Source organism: Marmota monax, unplaced genomic scaffold (genome assembly GCF_021218885.2).
Source record: "Marmota monax isolate L192 unplaced genomic scaffold, Marmota_monax_Labrador192_F-V1.1 WCK01_AAM20220418_F8-fsc00038, whole genome shotgun sequence".
NCBI classification, from domain to species: Eukaryota; Metazoa; Chordata; class Mammalia; order Rodentia; family Sciuridae; genus Marmota; species Marmota monax.
Genome location: NW_026692498.1, coordinates 9,403,603 through 9,419,511, shown reverse-complemented (window position 1 = coordinate 9,419,511; position 15,909 = coordinate 9,403,603).

Here is a 15,909-nt window from a genome sequence, read left to right as displayed (position 1 = left end):
CTGCCATTCTGACTGGAGTGAGATGAAATCTTAATTTTCATTAGCATTTCTCAAATTGCTACAGATGTTGAACATTTTTTTTCATATATTTGTTGATTGATTGTATATCATCTTCTAAGAACTCGTTCTTCAATTTCTTAGCCCATTTATTGTTTTGGTTATCTGCTTTTTGAGTGTTAAGATTTTGGGGTTCTTTATATATCCTAGAGATTAGTCCTTTGTCTGATGTGTATGTGGTAAAAATTTGCTCCCATTCTGTAGGCTTTCTATTTACCTCATTGATTGTTTCTTTTGCTGAGAAGAAGCTTTTTATTTTAAATCCATCCCATTTATTGATTAATGATTTTATTTCTTGCACTATTGGACTCTTATTAAGGAAGTCAGGGCCTAATTAGACATGATGAAGATTTGGCCCTACCTTTTTTCTTCTATTAGGCACAGGGTCGTGGTCCTTGAAACACATTGAGTTGAGTTTTGTGCATGGTGAGAGATAGGGGCTTAATTTCATTTTGTTGCATATGGATTTCCAGTTTTCCCAGCACTATTTGTTGAAGAGGCTGTCCTTTTTCCAATATATGTTTTTGGTCGCTTTGTCTAATATGAGATAACTGCATTTATGTGGGTTTGTCTCTGTGTCATCTATTCTGCATCATGGGTCTACAAACCTATTTTGGTGCCAATACTGTGCCATTTTTGTTACTATTTCTCTGTAGTATAATTTAGGTCTGGAACAATGATGTCACCGGCTTCACTCTTCTTGATATGAATTGCTTTAGCTATTCTGGGTCTCTTGTTTTTCCAGATGAATTTTATGACCACTTTTTCTATTTCTATGAGGAATGTCTTTGGGATTTCAATTGGAAATTCATTAAATCTGTATAGTGGTCTTGGTAGTATGGTCACTTTGACAATAGTAATTCTGCCTTTCCAAGAATAAGGGAGATCTTTTCATCTTATATGAACTTCTTTAATTTCTTTATTTACCATTCTGTAGTGTTCATTGTAGAGGTCTTTAACCTCTATCATTAAGTTGATTCCCAAGGTTTGTTTGTTTGTTTGTTTGTTGAGGCTATTGGAAATAGGGTGGTTTTTTTGAGTTCCTTTTTCAGAGGGTTTGTTATTGATGTACAGAAATGCCTTTGATTTATGGGTGTCGATATTATATCCTGCTACTTTGCTGCATTCTTTTAACAGTTCTAGAGGTTTTCTGGTGGAACTTTTTGGATCTTCTAGGTATAGAAATATATCATTAGAAAATAGTGATAGTTTGAATTCTTCTTTTCTGATCTGTGTCCATTTAAGTTTTTTATTTTTTAATCTGTCTAATTGCTCTGGCTAGAGTCTCAGTGTCCTCATTTACCTTTAGGAATTTTTAATCTCTTCTTTGATGTCTTTTGCAACACATTGTTCTATTTGTTTTGTTCCAGTTTTTAGAGGGAACACTTGCAATTTTTTTCCATTTAGAATGATGATGGCCTTGGCCTTATCATAGATAGCTTTTATAGCATTGAGATATATTCCTGTTATCTCTAGTTTTTCTAGTGTTTTGAACATGAAGGGGTGCTGTATTTTGTAAAATGCTTTTCTGCAACTATTGAGATGATCATACAGAAATGATCATATAGTAACTCTATTTTCTTGTATTTGCTAGGAGTAAATTTGTGGCATAAAATATGGTCTATTTTAGAGATGAATTCATGTGCTGCTGAGAAAAAAGAGTATTCATTTGTGGATGAACGAAATTTTCTATATATGTCTCTTAAGTCTAAATTATTGATTGTATTATTGATTTTTATCATTTATTTGTTTAGCTTTTGTTTGAAAGATCAATCCAGTAGTGAAAGAGGTTGTTTAAATCACTCAGAATTATTGTGTTGTGGTCTATCTGATTCTTGGACTTGAGAAGAGTTTGTTTGATTAATATAGATGCTCCATTGTTTGGGGCATCTATATTTATAATTGTTATGTCTTGTTGATGAATGGTTCCCTTAAGCAGTGTGAATGTCCTTCTTTATCCCTTTTGATTAACTTTGGCTTGAAGTCTACTTTATTTAATATGAGGATGGAAAACCCTGCTTAATTTCCACAGTCTACATGAGTGGGATGTTTTTTGTTCCAATCTTTCACCTTCAGTTTGTGGAAGTTTTTTCCTATGAAATCAGTCTCTTGAAGGCAGCATATTATTGGGTCTTTTTAAAATCCAGCCTGCCAGTCTATGTCTTTTGATTATTGAATTTAGGCCATTAACATTCAGGGTTATTATTGAGACAAGATTTGTATTTCTGGACATATTTGTTCATTGTGGGTATTTAAGTTGACTTAGTTTCTCCTTTGATTAGTATTTCCTTTGGTGTAATACATACCTTTGCTGATTTTCATTTCCTCCTTATGGAATATTTTGTGAAGAATGTTCTGTGGTATATGCTTTTTAGTTGTAAATTCTTTTAACTTTTGTTTATCACAAAAGGTTTTTATTTCATCATCAAATCTAAATCTTCATTTTGCTAGATAGAAGATTCTTAGTTGGCATTCATTTTCTTTCAGAGCTTGGTATGTGATGCTCCAGGATCTTCTAGGTTTCCACATCTGGATTGACAAATCTGCAGATATCCTAATTGGTTTTCCCCTCTATGTAATCTGATTCATTTTTCTTGTGCCTTTTAAAATTCTCTTCTTTTTCTGTATGCTACTCTTTTTCATTATAATGTGCCTTGGTGTGGATCTGTTGTGGTTTTGTACATTTGGTGTCCTATAATCCTCTTGTATTTGATTTTCCAATTCATTCTCCAATTTTGGAAAATTTTCTGATATTATTTTATTGAACAGATTGTTGATTCCTTTGGTTTGGAAATCTATGCCTTCCCCTATCCCAATAATTCCTGAATTTGGTCTTTTTATGTCATCCCTTAATTCTTGAATATTCTGCTCATGGTGTCTTACTATTTTCACTGTGTGGTCAACATTATTTTCAAGATTATATATTTTGTCTTTATTGTCTAAGATCCTGTCTTCCAAGTGATCTAATGTGTTGGTGGTGTTTTCTGTTGAGATTTTAATTTTGTTTATTGTTTCTTTTATTTCAAGAATTTCTGTTTGGTTTTATTTTCAGAACCTCTATCTCTTATTGAAGAAATCTTTTGCTTCCTGTCTTGGCTTATGTAGATGTTTATTGAAATAATCTTTTTTTCTGTATTTATTCTCTTACATCACATTTAATTCAGAGAACATTTTAATTATGTATATCCTGAACTCCTTCTCTGTCATTTTTTTTTCTGTTGTGCTGCTCTTGGATTCTAATAATGTAATATCTTGGTTTGTTTATGTCACTATCTTCCCTTGTTTATTCATCATGTTATTGTGTCTTCCCTTGTGACACTATGGATCTGAAGAGTTAATAGGCTTATAGTGTCTCTTCAGGGGACACTATACTTTGATGAGGGAACAATGTAAACAGACCCCAATACAAACAATACACAGCCTTAAAGCAGATAGCTGCTATTAAGACATTTACAGTTTTGTCAAAATAAACAGAAATGATAAGTTCAATTATTATCTATAATAAAAACAGTAGGTTGGCAAAAGGACCTACAGATTCTGATGGTGGACAAAGAATCATGGTTGAGGTGTAGGATGAGATGTTGAGGAGGGAGGAGGTAAGGATATAGAATTATTAGATCTTAGAAAGCATGAAAGATTATACATTTTGTCTTCATTGTCTTAGGTCCTGCCTTCCAAATAATCTAATGTGTTGGTGATGCTTTCTGTTGAGCTTTTAATTTGGTTTATTGTTTTTTTTTATTTCAAGAATTTCTGTTTGATTTTATTTTCAGAACCTCTATTTCCTATTGAAGTACTCTTCTTCTCTGTCATTTCTTCTATTGTGCTGGCCTTGGATTCTAATAATGTAATATCTTTGTTTTTAGGGAGCACTATCTTCCCTTGTTTTTTTTTTTTTGTATGGTTCTTGTGTCTTCCTTTCTAGCACAAAAGATGTTGGTTAGTAGCAGGAGAAGATAGAAAAATTAATTTTGGGGAAACAAGTAAGTGGGAAGACAGTAGAGTACTAAAACTAAACAAACATATATATTAAGAAACATTTAAAAATGTAAGCATAGGAGATAAAAGAATATACAACACCATTGCAATATACTATTTGGACATCCCAGTTCTCAGTAGCCTAATTCATGAAAAGTATTTGGTTTCAGAAATTTTGAGGATATGAGGGCAGGAGAAAAGAGAAAAAAAATCTCAAAAGAAGATACAAAGTTTGTTTCTGTTGAAGACCAGTATCTTTCCAGCTTCCCTTCTCATCCAATAGGTGGAGTTGTCTGTTGCTTGCTGGTTTCTCCACCCTCAGGATGATGAAGGTTATTAGGGTATGAAGATTGCTTTGGGGGACATGGTTCCTGGAGGTAGAATATAGCAATTGCTCATCCCCGATAGAAGACTGCACCCCAAGGATCTCCTTTAGGACCACTCTTGTGATGTAGGCATGTGGTCTTATCTCCTTATATTGCCTGTAGACTTCACAATTCATGGTGTCTAATTATGTCTCTAAACTGTATCTCTCTCACCCTTGCCCTTTCTACTTCCTAATCATGAACCTTTCTCTCCAGAGGTCTGTGTTCTGGGGGCTGCACACATGTAAAGGAGAGATGTTTTATACTGGGCATTTCAGGACCGAGTTTTGTGAGCTACAGATCAGCCTCATAGCTGCAAGCACTGTGCCAGATTAGCAGCTGCCAAGGAGAGGGGAGTTGAGGACTTTTGGTACCTTGATATTGCTTCTAAGCCTTAGCCAGTGTTCCAAGCTGGGAGTTTACCCAGGTAAATATGGTGATGAAGGTGTCCCAAGATGCAAGTGGCTGCTTTCAGCAATGGGTGTCAGGTCAGGTGGGGCTGGGCAGTGGCACTGAGCAGCATGTTCAGAGATGCAGCTCTGTGGCAGTATTCTGACTGGCAGCTGTCTCCAGACAACAACTCTGGTTGCAGTGTCCCAAGATGGAGGCAACTGGGGGATCCCAACATTAGTAGATGGGGGTCCACACAGGAGTGGTGGCCAGATTTCCAGCCCATGGGCTGTGGCCAGGTGTCCTGTGTGGGTGCTAATGCAGGTGGTCCTACTCAGTAACCCAGAGGTCCTCTGTAGACTAGTAGCCGGTAGTCCTGCACTGACACTGAGACCTAGAGACCTGAGCAACATGGCAGTTGTGATTCCTCCCTAATTAGTTTTTTGACAAGACTAAACTATAACAACCACTGAGTATGAATTTTTGTAATAAAAGCCTGCCAATGAGAATTAAATTATTTTTGAGACATTTTATTTATTTGAGTTCAAAGTTAGTGCTACCTCTCAAAGCCAATTGTACATATTCATGTTTTAATGATGATCCATGATGAACTTGTGCATATTTAATCTTTTCAATTGTCTTTTCACATCAGTAGGTACTACTAAAAACTGATATTAATTCATGAGCATATCTATTGCATGAAGTCACTTAAAGAATTCTAGTAGAGTGTTCTTTAGAAATTAGGTTACACAGAAGCTCCTTGATTGCAAAGCAGCATATTATTTGCATAAGAACAGACATTGATCAATGGAATAAAAAAGAGCTCAGAATCCCAATTGGAGGTGGGGCCCAGCCACCGCCTGCACCTGCACGGTAGGCAGACTGAGTGACCCGGAGAAGGGGCCCACCGGCCCGCCCGTGGTAGTCAGACCACCCCAATTGGAGGAGGGGCCCAGCCACCGCCTGCATGGTGGGCAGACCACGCAACCCAGAGATGGGGCCCAGTGGCCCACAGGCATGGTAGACAGACCACCCAAATTGGAGGAGGGGCCCAGCCGCCACCTGCCTCTGCACGGTAGGCAGACCCTGTGACACGGAGAAGGGGCTCAGCGGCCTGCCTGCGTGGTAGACAGACCTCCCCACTTCGAGGAGCCCAGCCTCCCACAGGTAAGATAGACAGACAACTCCACCTGTAGGAGGGGCCCTGCCGCCCGCCCATGCGGTCACCTGACCTAGCTCTTGACAAACATAAGGTTTCCCCAACACCTCCACCTCATCAAATACCTTATGAGAAAAAACTGATGGAACTCATCTTGGAAAATCCCACCAACCCTTAAAACCCACCAACCAGTTGGCAAGGCTACCAGTGCAGTTCTGAGGTGGATCAGGCACCTGGTTTACATCTCAGAGAATAAAAGTAGAGAGGCCACAGGCGGAAGCTCATTTCCTCTCACACTGACTACCACCACCATCCTGAACCCAGAGACTCAAGCTAGGAATAGACAATGCCACCAACTGGAAGAAATGAAAACAGAGTTCTGAGAGACTTTTTTTTTCTTTCTTTTTCTCTCTCCTCTCTCTGTTTTCAGCCATTCACTCAGTCTCCTCTACCCTTCTCCCTCTGGTCCTCACAACCTCAACATATGTGAAACCAAAAATTGTGCACGAAAAAGGTCTTTAACAACTGAATCACCAGAATAATATACTATAGAGGAATTGCATATGCCCCACCTCCCTCCCCCCTTTTTATTTCTTTTCTTTTTTCTCATATTTTCTTTTTCCCACTCTCTTTTTTCTCTTCCTTTCCTTGTTATTTGTTTTCCTCCCTCTTACTCTCTCTATCCCAAATGCAAACCCCTAAATTTTACTATTTATAAGTAGGGTAATCTTATAATTACAGATAGGAATTTGAATCTATACATTCTTCCATAAATTACCCATTTATTGGTTAGAGATTTCCAAAGTTACTAAGTTAGATTAACACCATACTCGCACTCCTTTCCCCATAAACATAACATCCTACACCTGAAATTCAGTTTTCTTCAAGCTACCAGAAACGGTGTGCCTTTCATGAAACTAATCACTATATTTGTAAATGATAATCGAAACCAACATTTGTAGACATAGAGTCTAGCTATAAATGTAGTAATAAGGAAAACGTGTGCTTAGATGATGTACTATTGATATTGAGAACTGTTAATATTGTCTTTCTCCAAAAAAGGGAGACCTTGCAACTATACAAGAGCAATATAAATATATGGGGGGAAAATCAATCACACACCAGGTTCACAAAGCAGAAAGAAAAGTGAGCAGTATGAAAAGACAAGGAAAGAAAGGACCACAAGCAATGCAGGTCAACTCAACTTTAGAAGAGGTAATATCTGCAGCAGATGGAATGTCAGATAATGAATTCAGGATATACATGCTTCAGATGATCTGGAGTATCAAGGAAGACATTAGACAGCAAAATCAGACAATAAAAAGATCACATCGACAATGAATTACATAAACAAATCCAAGAAGTAAAAGATCAACTATACAGGGAGATAGAGGTTATAAAAAACAAACAGAAATCCTAGAAATGCAGGAAGCAATAAACCAAATTAAAAACTCAAATGAGAGTACTACCAGCAGAGTAGAACACTTAGAAGATAGAACATCAGACAATGAAGACAAAGTATTTCAACTTGAAAAGAACATAGACAGCTCAGCGAGACTGCTAAGAAATCATGAGCAGAACATCCAAGAAATATGGGATAACATAAAGAGACCAAACTTAAGAGTTATTGGGATACAGGAAGGTATAGAGGTCCAAACAAAAGGAATGAGCAATCTATTCAATGAAATAATACGAGAAAACTTCCTAGACTTGAAGAATGAAACAGAATCCCAAATCCTAGAAGCCTACAGGATGCTGAATGTGCAAAATCATTAGAGATCCACAACTAGACACATTATAATGAAGATGCCCAACATACAGAATAAGGAGAGAATTTTAAAACTAAAAGAGAAAGGAAGCAGATTACATTTAGGGGTAAACCAATCAGGATAACAGCTGTCTTTCAAAAAAGACTCTGAAAGCTAGAAGATCTTGGAACAACATATTTCAAACGCTGAAAGAAAATGGGTTCCAACCAAGAATTGTGTATCCAGTGAAGTTAAGCTTCAGGATGAAAGATGAAATTAAAACCTTCTACAATAAACAAAAGTTAAAAGAATTTATAGCTAGAAAACCAACTCTTCAAAACATCCTTGGCAAAACATTACAGGAAGAAGAAATGGAAAATAACAATGAAAACCAACAGCAGGAGGTAGTACTGTAAAGGGAAAAAACAATCAAAGAGGAAAAACAAACCATGTTAGGTAACATAAATAAACAAATATGGCTGGAAGAACAATCCATATCTCAATAATAACCGTAAATGTTAGTGGCTTAAACTCACCAATCAAGAGACACAGGCTAGTAGAATGGATAAAAAAAAGATCCAACAATATGCTGCCTACAGGAGACCCATATGATAGGAAAAGACATACATAGACTGAAGGTGAAAGGTTGGGGAAAATCATATCACTCATATGGACTTCAGAAACAAGCAGGAGTGTCCATACTCATATCAAATAAAATAGATTTCAAGCCAAAGTTAATCAAAAGGGATAAAGAGGGACACTACATACTGCTCAAGGGAACCATACACCAACAAGACATAACAATCATAAATATATATGCCCCAAACAATGGTGCAGCGATGTTCATCAAACAAACTCTTCTCAAGTTCAAGAGTCTAATAGACCACCATACAATAATTGTGGGAGACTTCAATACACCTCTCTCACCACTGGACATATCTTCCAAACAAAAGTTGAATAAAGAAACTATAGAACTCAATAATACAATTAATTACTTAGACTTAATTGACATATATAGAATATACCATCCAACATCAAGCAGTTATGCTTTTTTCTCAGTAACACATGGATCCTTCTCAAAAATAGATTATATATTATGTCACAGGGCAACACTTAGAAATTATAAAGGAGTAGAGATAATACCATGCATCCTATCTGATCATAATGGAATGAAACTGGAAACTAACGATAAAAGAAGGAAGGAAATATCATGCATCACTTGGAGAATGAACAATAGGTTACTGAATGATCAATGGGTTATAGAAGACATCAAGGAGGAAATTAAAAAATTCTTAGAGATAAATGAAAACACAGACACAACATATTGGAATCTATGGGACACAATGAAAGCAGTTCTAAGAGGAAAATTCATTGCTTGGAGTTACTTCCTTAAAAAAAGAAAAAAAACAATGAATAAATGATCTCACACTTCATCTCAAAACCCTAGAAAAAGAAGAGCAAAACAACAGCAAAAGTAGTAGAATGCAAGAAATATTAAAATCAGAGCTGAAATCAATGAAATTGAAACAAAAGAAACAATTGAAAAAATTGACAAAACTAAAAGTTGGTTCTCCAAAAAATAAATAAGATCAACAGACCGTTAGCCATGCTAATGAAGAGAAGAAGAGAGAGAACTCAAATTACTAGCATATGGGATGCAAAAGGCAATATCACAACAGACACTTCAGAAATACAGAAGACAATTAGAAATTATTTTGAATACTTATACTCCAATAAAATAGAAGATAGTGAAGGCATCAATAAATTTCTTAAGTCATATGATCTGCCCAGATTGAGTCAGGAGGATATAGATAACCTAAACAGACCAATATCAATTGAGGAAATAGAAGAAGCCATCAAAAGACTACCAACTAAGAAAAGCCCAGGACCTGATGGGTATACAGCAGAGTTTTACAAAACCTTTAAAGAAGAATTAATACCAATACTTTTCAAGCTATTTCAGGAAATAGAAAAAAGAGGGAGAACTTCCAAATTCATTCTACGAGGCCAACATCACCCTGATTCCTAAACCAGACAAAGACATTTCAAAGAAAGAAAACTACAGACCAATATCTCTAATGAATCTAGATGCAAAAAATCCTCAATAAAATTCTGGCAAATCGGATACAGAAACATATCAAAAAGATCGTGCATCATAATCAAATAGGTTTCATCCCTGGGATGCAAGGCTGGTTCAATATACGGAAATCAATAAATGTTATTCACCACATCAATAGACTTAATGATAAGAACCATATGATCATCTTGATAGATGCAGAAAAAACATTCGACAAAGTACAGCATCCCTTTATGTTCAAAACTCTAGAAAAACTAGGGATAACAGGAACATACCTCAATATTGTAAAAGCAATCTATGCTAAGCCTCAGGCTAGCATCATAATGGAGAAAAATTGAAGGCATTCCCTCTAAAATCTGGAACAAGAAAGGGATGCCCTCTCTCACCACTTCTGTTCAACATAGTTCTCGAAACACTGGCCAGAGCAATTAGACAGATGAAAGAAATTAAAGGCATAAAAATAGGAAAAGAAGAACTTAAATTATCACTATTTGTGGGTGATGTGATCCTATACCTAGCAGACCCAACAGGGTCTACAAAGAAACTACTAGAGCTAATAAATGAATTCAGCAAAGTGGCAGGCTATAAAATCAACAGGCATAAATAAAAGGCATTCCTGTATATCAGCCACAAATCTTCTGAAATGGAAATGAGGACAACCACCCCATTCACAATATCCTCAAAAAAAAAAAAAAAAACGACAAAAAAACTTGGGAATCAACCTAACAAAAGAGGTGAAAGAGTTATACAATGAAAACTACAGAACCCTAAAGAGAGAAATAGAAGAAGATCTTAGAAGATGGAAAAATATACCCTGTTCATGGATAGGCAGAACTAACATCATCAAAATGGCGATATTACCAAAAGTAATACCGATTTAATGCAATGCCAATCAAAATCCCAATGGCATTTCTTGTAGAAATAGAGAAAGCAATCATGAAATTCATATGGAAAAATAAAAGACCCAGAATAGCAAAAACAATTCTAAGCAGGAAGTCTAGCGATACCAGACTTCAAACTATACTACAGAGCAATAGTAACAAAAACAGCATGGTACTGGCACCAAAACAGGCGGGTGGACCAATGGTACAGTATAGAGGACACAGAAACCAATCCACAAAATTACAATTATCTTATATTTGATAAAGGGGCTAAAAGCATGCAATGGAGGAAGGATAGCATCTTCAACAAATGGTGCTGGGAAAACTGGAAATCCATATGCAACAATATGAATCTGAATCTATTTCTCTCGCCATGCACAAAAGTTAACTCAAAATGGATCAAAGAGCTTGATATCAAATCAGAGACTCTGTGTCTGATAGAAGAAAAAGTTGGCTCCGATCTACATACTGTGGGGTCGGGCTCCAAATTCCTTAATAGGACACCCATAGCACAAGAGTTAATAACTAGAATCAACAAATGGAACTTAATCAAACTAAAAATTTTTTTCTCAGAAAGAGAAACAATAAGAGAGGCAAATAGGGAGCCTACATCCTGGGAACAAATTTTTACTCCTCACACTTCAGATAGAGCCCTAATATCCAGAGTATACAAAGAACTCAAAAAATTAAACAATAAGAAAACAAGTAACCCAATCAACAAATGGGCCTAGGACCTGAACAGACACTTCTCAGAGGAGGACATACAGTCAATCAACAAGTACATGAAAAAATGCTCACCATCTCTACCAGTCAGAGAAATGCAAATCAAAACCACCCTAAGATACCATCTCACTCCAGTAAGATTGGCAGCCATTATGGAGTCAAACAACAACAAGTGCTGGCGAGGATGTGGGGATTAACATTTAGGGTTACTATTGATATATGGTTTGTACTTCCAGTCATGTTTATTTATTTATTTATTTATTTTAATTTGGCTTGTTTTTCCTCTTTGGTTATTTTTCCCCCCCTTTACTGAGTTACCTCCCACTGTTAGTTTTGGGTGCTGTTTTCATTTCATCTTCTTGTAGTGTTTTGCTCAAAATGCTTTGCAGTGCTGGTTTTCTGGCTGCAAATTCTTTTAACTTTTGTTTATCATGAAATATTTTAATTTCATTGTCAAACCTGAAGCTTAATTTTGCTGGATACAATATTCTTGGTTGGAATGCATTATTTTTCAGCATTTGAAATACGTTGTTCCAGGATCTTTTCGCTTTCAACGTCTGTGATGAAAAATCAGCTGTTAACCTAATTGGTTTACTCCTGAATGTAATCTGCCTCCTTTCTCTTGTAGCTTTTAATATTCTCTCCTTGTTCTGTATGTTGGATATCTTCATAATACTGTGTATTGGAGTTGGTCTATTATGGTTTTGTATGTTCGGGGTCCTGTAGGCTTCCAGAATTTGGAAATCCATTCCACCTTTCATTTCTGGAAAGTTTTCTAAGATTATTTCATTCAACAGGTTGCACATTCCTTTAGTTTGGACCTCTATACCTTCTTCTATCCCAATGACTCTTAAGTTTGTTTTTTTTATGACATCCCATATCTCTTGGATGTTTTTCTCGTGGTTTCTTACCAGCCTTTCTGCATTGACTATATTCTTTTCGAGTTGGTAAACTTTGTCTTCATTATCTGATGTTCTAACTTCTATTTGATCTAGTCTATTTGTAATATTATCATTTGAGTTTTTGATTTGGTTTATGGTTTCCTGCATTTCTAGGATTACTCTTTGATTTTTTTTTTTAATTTCTCTATCTCCTGGTAGAGTTCATTTTTGCTTTTTGAATCTGATTATGGAATTCATTTTCACAGTATTATTTCATTGTTTGGACTTGCTGTCTAATGACTTCTTTAAGATTCCATTCCATCTGAGTCAGGTATGCCTTGAGTTCTTTCTCGGTCCATTTTTCTGGTGCCTCTAGGTTCTCCTGTGAATTTAAGTTGTCCTGCATTGTTTGTAATCCTTTTTCCCTTGTTTTTTTCATGGTGTTCACGTTACTTTCCAACTCTGTTTAACTTCTGTGTTTCTGTTTTCTCCTATAAATTTGTTTTGGTTTTGTATATCTCTGTGGTCTCTCCTTTGTGGTGGGAGACTATGTCTAGAGATGTTGGGCTTTATTGTAATTTAAAGCTGCTTCATTTGATTCATAAAAGGCTTAAAGATTCTGTAGGCATATAGTGATCTGTTGTTTGGTCTTAGGACTTTATGTTTAGGTTGGGTGCTATGATGGTATGAAGGTTAGTATGTCTTGGCTGCTTTGGAAGATTGCTCTACTGAAGGGGGATATTAACCGTTGAATGGATCAGGGTATTTGGTAATAGCTAGGTACTTAGGAGCCCTATAGACAGCCTCAGAATATTCACCTATTTGCATTTAGAAAATTACACGTAATGAAAGTCATAATGCTTGGAATGAAAATTAGGGGGAAGGGGAAGGAACGAGTCCTTAAAGAGAAAGAGGGAGAGAAAAATAGGTAGAATAAAGCAGAATGGAAAGAAGAATAAAAATTGAAAAGGGAAGAGGAAAAAAATGATAAATGAAGTCTTAGAGTTCTATTTTCTTCTCTTTCAGTAGGTGGAGCTGTGCCCTCTGAGCTGAGCTTCTGCCCTCGTTGTGCCAGCAGCAATCCCTGTAAGTCTGCTCCTCTTCCCCTATTGGGCGTCTCTCCAATCCTGTTAGTCCAGAGCCATTTCTCTTCTCTGGCCCCTCCCCCCTTCCTCCTGCCAGCCAGCCAGCCAGGCCCCGCTCATACCATCAGTTTAATTTGTCTGGACCCCTTCAGTGGCCATGCCCCCGGGAACTGGCGGCTAAGGCCTTGGGTTTCACTGCTGGTGGTAGGGGGAGTTGGGGTTCGGGAGTCCCCCCTGCTTCCCTCGGCCCCTACAATCACACCCACAGAGCTCTGGGGAGAGATTTTTGAGGTTTCCCAGCTGTATGTATCTGGTGGGGATGGGAGTCACACACCTGCTAAAGCCGATACAGCTGGGAAGGGTTCCCATCCGCCAACTCTGTTGACATCAGTTCTCTGCTATGGCAGGCCCCAGACTCCTTGCTGGAGTGTCCGATGGGAGGGGTGGGTCTTGCCTGTCTCTGGTCTGTCCCAGACTTGGTTTCAGTTCTGGTCTGCTGTTTCACGAAGGCTTGGTTAGCAACCTCTTCATAGAGTCTCTACACCGCACATGGTATCCCGCAGGGCTGAAACCTCCTGTGCCGGTCGCTAGGCAGCTGCGGCTCGGACCTCCGGGCAGGGTGGCCGAGATTCACCCATCTGGGGCAAGCTATCACCTCAAATAATCCCAATTCCCCAGCTAGGTCTCACTTCAGCGGAATTTTGCTGAGAGTTTCTCAGCAGGTGAATCCAGACGTTCTGATGTGTCTTTCTGTCTGCGTGGCTGAGGAGGTACTGAAAGCGCTGCCTCCCCCACCCACCCCCATGTTGAGTCCTCTTAAAATTCGTAATGAAGACAAAAATCATGATGAAAAAAGTAGACAATATTAATAGCCTCATATATCTACTAAAAATGAAGTTTGTAGGTAAAACAATATTAATTCCACCTTTAAAAAAAAGACAAATGAAAATAAAATTAAAAAACTACAGTGGCAGAAATCTATCAAAAACAAAACAACAACAACAAAAACCCCAACATATCATGACCAAGTTTCTGTTATTGTAGAATTACAAGGGTGCTTTAACATTTGAAAAGTCATCAATGTACTTTTCTATACTTGGAGAGTAAAAGAAAGAAAACAGATTATATCAATAGATCTGGCAAATTATAGCATCTTTTCTAAAAAAATTAATTTATTTTTTTCTAATTGCCATGCATTTGTGCTCATTTATGGTATACAGCATTGTATGTGTGTGTATATATATATGTGTGTGTGTGTGTGTGTATGTGTGTATGTGTGTGTGGGTGTGTGTGTATATATATATATATATATATATATATATATATATATATTTACCATATAACAAAAATCAGGCAGTTAGCATTTCTATCACTTTGAATATTGTCATATTTATGTGATGGTACCTCCAAATTCTTATCCTCTAGTTATATTGGAATGTATACTTAAGTGGAAAATAAATTGGAAGGTAAGACTTTATCTTTGTTTTCAAATAAGTGATGTTGATTTTTCTTCCTGTCAAAAAATTTAAATCAACTTAGAATAAATATATCTATCAAAAAGTATATATAAAGTATATATAATACTTTATTATATATATATGTGTGTGTGTGTGTATATATATATATATATATATATATATATATATATAGAGAGAGAGAGAGAGAGAGAGAGAGAGAGAGAGACTGTATAACAATCAAATCAGGCAGTTAGCATTTCCATTGCTTTGAATATTGTCATATTTTTGTATTGGGACATTCAAATTCTTGTTCTCTAGCTATATTGGAATATGTACCTAATTGCCATAGACTGCATAGACTGTAGTTGTCCTATCACACTACAGGACATTAGAGTCACTCCCCCAGTATAGTTCATAACTTAGATGTTCCCCCACAGCTCATGTGTTGAAGGCTTGTGCTCTAGTAGATGGAGGTGTGGAGAGGTGGCTATTGGGACGGTGGCTTTAAGAGGTGGAACCCAGTTGAAAGCTATTAGGTCACTGGGACTGTGATCCTAAGGGAGATATTGGGATCCCAACTCATTTCTATCACTTTCTGCTCACAGTCACCAAGAGATGAGCAGCTTTGCTCTACCAAGCACTACCTGCCATGGTGAACTGCCTTGCTGACAAAGCAACAGGAACAAGCAACCATGGTAAAGTTGTGAGCCAAAATAGATATTTTACCCCCTTAAGTTGATTTTCTCAGATATATTTTCATAATGACAGAAAGCTGAACAACTTCCCCCTTCCTAACCTTTAGTGACTTCTATACTCTCTACTGCTATGTGATTAACTATTTTTGGCTTCCATAAATGAATGAAAACATTCACTAATTGTCTTTCTTATTCCAGTAATTGCCTTACTTATTTCATATAATATCATTTTCTCTAGTTGCTGCAAATGGCAGGAGTTTATTCTTTTCATGGCTTAATTATATTCCATTGTGTGTATGTGCATCTTTTTCTCAAGTTTTTCTCTTTTTATTTCCTTCTATTTTAAGAGTCACTAAGTGATATTGGGTTTTGATTGGTATATTTTGGAAAGCCTGAGGAAAAGAACAAAATGG